The sequence below is a fragment of the Xylaria bambusicola genome, assembly GCF_022495145.1.
Source record: "Xylaria bambusicola strain CBS 139988 unplaced genomic scaffold F5B22scaffold_58, whole genome shotgun sequence".
In the NCBI taxonomy this organism is placed as follows: Eukaryota; Fungi; Ascomycota; class Sordariomycetes; order Xylariales; family Xylariaceae; genus Xylaria; species Xylaria bambusicola.
This window is the reverse complement of record NW_025953611.1, coordinates 204,597-210,596: the sequence shown is the minus strand read 5'-3', so window position 1 is coordinate 210,596 and position 6,000 is coordinate 204,597.

Sequence of the window (6,000 nt, the reverse complement as noted above, 5' to 3'; positions counted from 1 at the left end):
TTAGCTATAAGTTACTATTCTTCTTTTTTATTATAAATTAAGCATTTTAATAAGGTTTATAACTTTCCTTAAGGACCTTATTTATTATTTAAATCTTTAAAACCTTTAAAACTTTTAACTATAGTAGTATTAAAATTAATATTCCCTTTATTTATTATATATTATATTTTATAGTTTTAATTTTATAAAAAGGGGCTATTTCCTCCTTTACCCTTTTTATTTTATTAAAATTTTATAATAAGGCTATTTTTTATTAATATAATACTTTAATAAATAAATCCTTCTTTTAATTATTTAATTTTATATTGCTTAATTATTCCTATATCTTTTTTAACTATATAATTATTAACCTAGTTCCTTTTAATTACTATATAAATTATAGGTAAATATTATTAAATACTTTACTATTTTTTATTTCGGTTTCCTTTTTTTAATTCTTTATTTCTTTTAAAGCTTTTTCTTTTTAATATATTATTCCTAATAAGGTACTTCCATTATATTTAATATTATTAACAAGGTATACTTTTTAAGCTTTTAACTTATATATTATATTTATAGAAATATTTAATGTTTATAAAGTTATTTTCTTTATTATTATAAGTTTTCTTTCCCTTATATTATATATAGCTTTATTAAAAATCTTTCCAAATATTTATAGAAATTTATTATTTAAAAATAAACTAATTACTTTATTTCCGTTATTAAATTTTAAATAATTATATTAATTAATAGCTTATCCTTATAGTAATACAATTCTTTATTAATTAATGTTTACTTAGTTATTAAGGTTAATTATTATATTAAAGGTAACTTTAACAATATATAATAATAATAATATTTAATTATTTAATAAAGGCTTTTTATAACTATTTATTATACCTCCTTAAAAATAAATAGCTATTAATTTTCTATAATTTATAAAGCATTCTTATTATATAGCTTATTTAAAATAAGGGTAATAGTTAATATAATAATATATATATTATTAATTATAATAATTACTATTAATACTTCTTTTTTAAAGTATAAAATATAATTTATAGTTTTTAAAAAGTTTATTTTTAAAAGTAAGGGGGTTATAATAAATTTATTTAATATAATATATATAAATATTTAAAGTATATACTTCCCTATTAGTTATATTAATTAAATAATTAATTTATAATAATTATTAAAAAGAACTATCTTTTTATTAAAGTATCCGTTTTATATTATTACTATATTAATTATTAATATACTATTCTTTTTAATATAGCTTTTAATAATAAAGAATATTTAAGTTCCAATATTAAATAGCTTAATGATTATAGCATTATATAGGGTTTCTTTAATTTATATAGCTATTTTAAAGGTTCCTTTTATATAATCTTCCATTTAAAGTAAACTAATTCCTATATTTAAAGTTTTATAGATTTTTTATATTAATTTTTAAATTCCTATATATATATTATTAATAAAGATTAATAAAGATATAAATTTTAATATTGCTTAATTATTAAGCTTATTTAGCTTATTTTAATTATTAATTTAAAAGGTTTATATATTTAGTTATATTTAAATATTCTTTTTTCCGGATATCTTTCCTATTTTAAAAGCTTAAAAAGCTATAAGTTAGGATATATTAGGGAATAAATTTAAAAGTTCTCCTTAAGTTAATCCTACTTTAACCTTTATTAAATTTTAAATTTAATTTAAAAATACTTATTATTGTTTAATTTTTCAAATAGGTTTAGGTATTTTTATTATTATACTTTATAGGTTGCTCTTTCCTTTAAATATTAATTATTAAATGTCCTTCTTAATATCTTCTTTATAAATATCTTTCATTTTATTAACTTATTATTATTTAATAACTATAATATTAATAATTAGGTTAATATTAAAAATCTTTATAGGTATTAATATAAATAGCCTTAAGTTATCTTTAATAAATTGTTTATTTATTGCTTTTAATATAATATACCTTTTTTTATCCTAAAATTTTATTTGCTTAATATATTTAAATTTAAAATAATCCTTATATTTTAGGATTTCTATACCTTTTTATCCTATATAGATAGAATTTATTTAAAAAGCTATAGTTAATTTAAGCAATTATTCTTTTTATATTAATTGTTTAAAAATTAATATTGGTCCTTATAGCTAGGTTATCCTTAATAACCCTATATTTTTAATAGGTTTAAAGTTTACTTATACTATTTTTTATTCGAAGGTAAGGTTTTCTATAAAGAATTTATACCTATATAAGATTTAATAGGCACCTTTAATAATAGGAAAGTAATTATTAATAAAGTTATAAAAGATTTAAAATAATATAGGTATAATATAACCTTTTCTATTAATTCCTTTTATTATTTTATTTTAATTAACTATAAAGCATTAAATATATAATAATATATTAAGGGATTTAATATATAAAGCCCTTTTTCCATTTATAATATAAAAGGTTTTATATAAATAAACGTTATATATAATTAAATAATTTTATATTTAATAATTAATATCTTTATATTTATAATAGTTAAAGTTATTAAGCTTATTATTATTAATAGAATTATATTTAATATTATACCTATTAAGATTAATAAAGCTAATATACCTATTATTACTTTAAATATTATTTCTTCTATAAGGCTTAAGTTAATAGATTTAAATAGTATATATATAACGCATCTCCCACTTGACCTGGCCACCCAATTGACCTGACCACCCCCCCAGCCCATACAAAAAACGTCGGTGCACTAATTACGTGATAATTTAATAACTTTACGAATATTGGTCGTATAAAATAATAAAATATACCATTAGATTCGTAATAAAAAGAGCTATTCAACGGTACCCCTCACTAGTTTATACAACTTATATTCGTGGAGCTATTAAGCAATACGCTAAAGTAAGCGCTAAAATAAACCTTGCCTAGCGCCCTTTTAGCGTATTGCTTAATATCTCGCTCAATAAATTTTATAAAAAATAGTAAAAAATACCGCTGGATTCCTTATTAAATAACGGATCTAATGGTGCTAAGTATTAAATGGTAGGACCAATATTGGTTAAGTTATCCCAGATTGAAACATTGGGTTTTTATATAGGTTAGGGGGGTGGCCAGCTTAATTGGGTGGCCAGGTCAAGTGGGAGATGCGTTATATTTATTAATTATTAATGTTTTAACTTTATTATTAATTTATTTCCTATTATAATAATTAGTTAAAAGGTATATAATATTAAGTTTAATTTATTAATAATTATAATAATTTATTAATAAACTTTATTATTTATATAAAGTTAATAGATAGGCTTTAAATTTATATAATTAATTAATTAATATATAGGTTTTTTTAAATTGTTAAGGTTAATATTATAATATTATTATTTATAAGGTTTAATAATAATGCTACTATAAGGGGGGGGGCTTAATAGCTTTTAATAATTTAAAATATAAAAGGGTATATAAAGGCATTTAATAATTAATAATTAATATTTAGGATAATTATTAATATAATAAAGCTATTTTAAGGTTAAAAAGATGCTTTAATATTAGCCTAACGTATCTCCCACTTGACCTGGCCACCCAATTGAGCTGGCCACCCCAATAACCTATATAAAACCCCATTATTTCAATCTATAATAACTTTACGAATATTGATTGTACGATTTGATAATTAGTACCTTTAAATCCGTTATTTAAAGGGGAATCCAACGATATTTTTTACGATTTTTTATAAAATTTATTAAGCGAGATATTAAGCAATACGCTAAAGGGGCGCTAAGCAAGGATTAATTTAGCGCTTACTTTAGCGTATTGCTTAATAACTCCGCGAATAAAAATCGTAAAAATTAGTAAAGGGTACCGTTGAATAGCCCTTTTTATTACAAATCTAACGGTATATTTTATCATTTTATACGACCAATATTCGTAGAGTTATTAAATTATCACGTGATTAATGCACCGACGTTTTTTATATGGGCTAGGGGGGTGGCCAGGTCAATTGGGTGGCCAGGTCAAGTGGGAGATGCGTTATCCCTTTAATATTATTAGGACTTCCTTATAACCTTTACTTTATAGTTTATTCTTAATAATTATATTACGGATTAAGATTTATTATAATTAATTAATAGGGATAGCTTTAATTAAATTATATATATAAGAAACCTTTAAAATAAAGGAGATTTCTTCCTTTAATTTAATAATTATAATAATATATTAAAGGAAGAAACAGATATAGTCCTATAGGGTTATATATTCCTAAATAAATAATTATATAAGTTATTTTTATTTAAATTAAGTTTATTTTAAATTATTAGCTTTATATTTACTTTTAAGGATCCTTTTTACTTTATTTTAATTTATTATAAAACTAATTAAATATTAAATTATATACTTTTTAATTGTTATTTTTATTTAATAGGGAAGTTAATTAACCCATTTTTTAAAAAAAAAGTTAGTAAAATTTAAAAAGCTACTTTAATCCTTTAAGCTATTTTATAACCTTATTATTATTAAAGAGGTTTTAAAGGTATAAAGTAAGGTTAAAGATAGAAAAGCTAATAATATAAATAACTATAGGAATAAGCTTTTATAAAGTTATTATTTTATAGGATAGTAAATTTAAAAAAGTAGATCCTTTAATTCCTAAGTTATTTAAAGTAATATTATTAAGTTTATTAATTAAATAATTATTAATAGGTATTAATATAAGTAGTATTATTTAAATTTAAGGATTTTTATTTAATAATATAGGGAAATTAAATAAATAAAATAGTTTTAATTATAAGTTTATAATATTATAAAAATATCTTTTATAATAATTTAAAGAAATAAAGGTAATAAAGACTTTTAAAATTAAATATAAGGGTTTAGCTATTTTATTTTTTATTATTTACTTTTTATTCTTTTATTTATTTATATAGTAAGGTAAGAGTTTACTTAGCTTTATTTATAAAAGTTTATATAATATTTTATAAATAGTTAAGCTAGTTAAAAGAATTTAATAAAATAAGGAAAGGAAATATAGGTTATAATTTATTATTTTTAAATTAATATTTATTAATGGTTTAATTAATAATTTCTCTTTAAGTTATTTTTAATTTATAAGCTATTTTAATAAGCCTATATTAACTTAATACTTTATATTATTTCTTTAGTTTTTATATTTTAAGTAATTTTATATAGTAAAAATTAAAATAATTAATAAGGTGCTATATTTAAATAGTAAGATTTAAAGAATAAAAAAGAAAGCGGTAAGCTTTTTAAAAGTAAATATTTAATGTTTTATTTTTATAAGCTCCGTTAGTTAAAGTATTAATCTTTTAATTATAAGTTATACTTTAGGGAATATTAAGCGTTTTAGTTTTATTTACCTTATTAAGGATATTAATATAAAGGGAGCTAAAGGGGGGGATAGCTAATAGGTAATAATAATAAACCAATAAACCTATAACCTTTTATTAAAAATTATAAAATAATATATAAAAAGCTTTAATTAATAAGTATAAAAGGTAAGGCAATATATATTCTTTAAAGTATATTATAGTTTATCTATTAGGTTTCGTTTATTTAGTTCGTACTAGGGCAACCTATATCTTATATATGTGAAAGCAACAAGAGAAATCAAAGTGAAGCATCCGCTATACTTTTTCTTCCATAATGTCTATACCCCTATTCTTAACCCTATTACACTATTAACGTTATAATTTTAAAATAAGCCTATATAATATATAACTATTTAAACCTTATAAAATAATATATATATTTTATATATAATAAAGGAAGCTATTTAAAATTAATAAAAATAGTAAAAGTCCTTTAAGTTAAATATAAAGTTAAATTAAAGCTATTTTTAAATAAAAAGTAATAGCGTAAAGTTATTTTATTAAATAAACTTTATTTTAGCTTTAAATATAATATTTAATATAAAAAAGTTATCTATAGCGCTATTAAAAAAGAAGCTTAATAAATAGTTATACTTATAAATAATTTTAATAATATAAAAGAAATAAAAA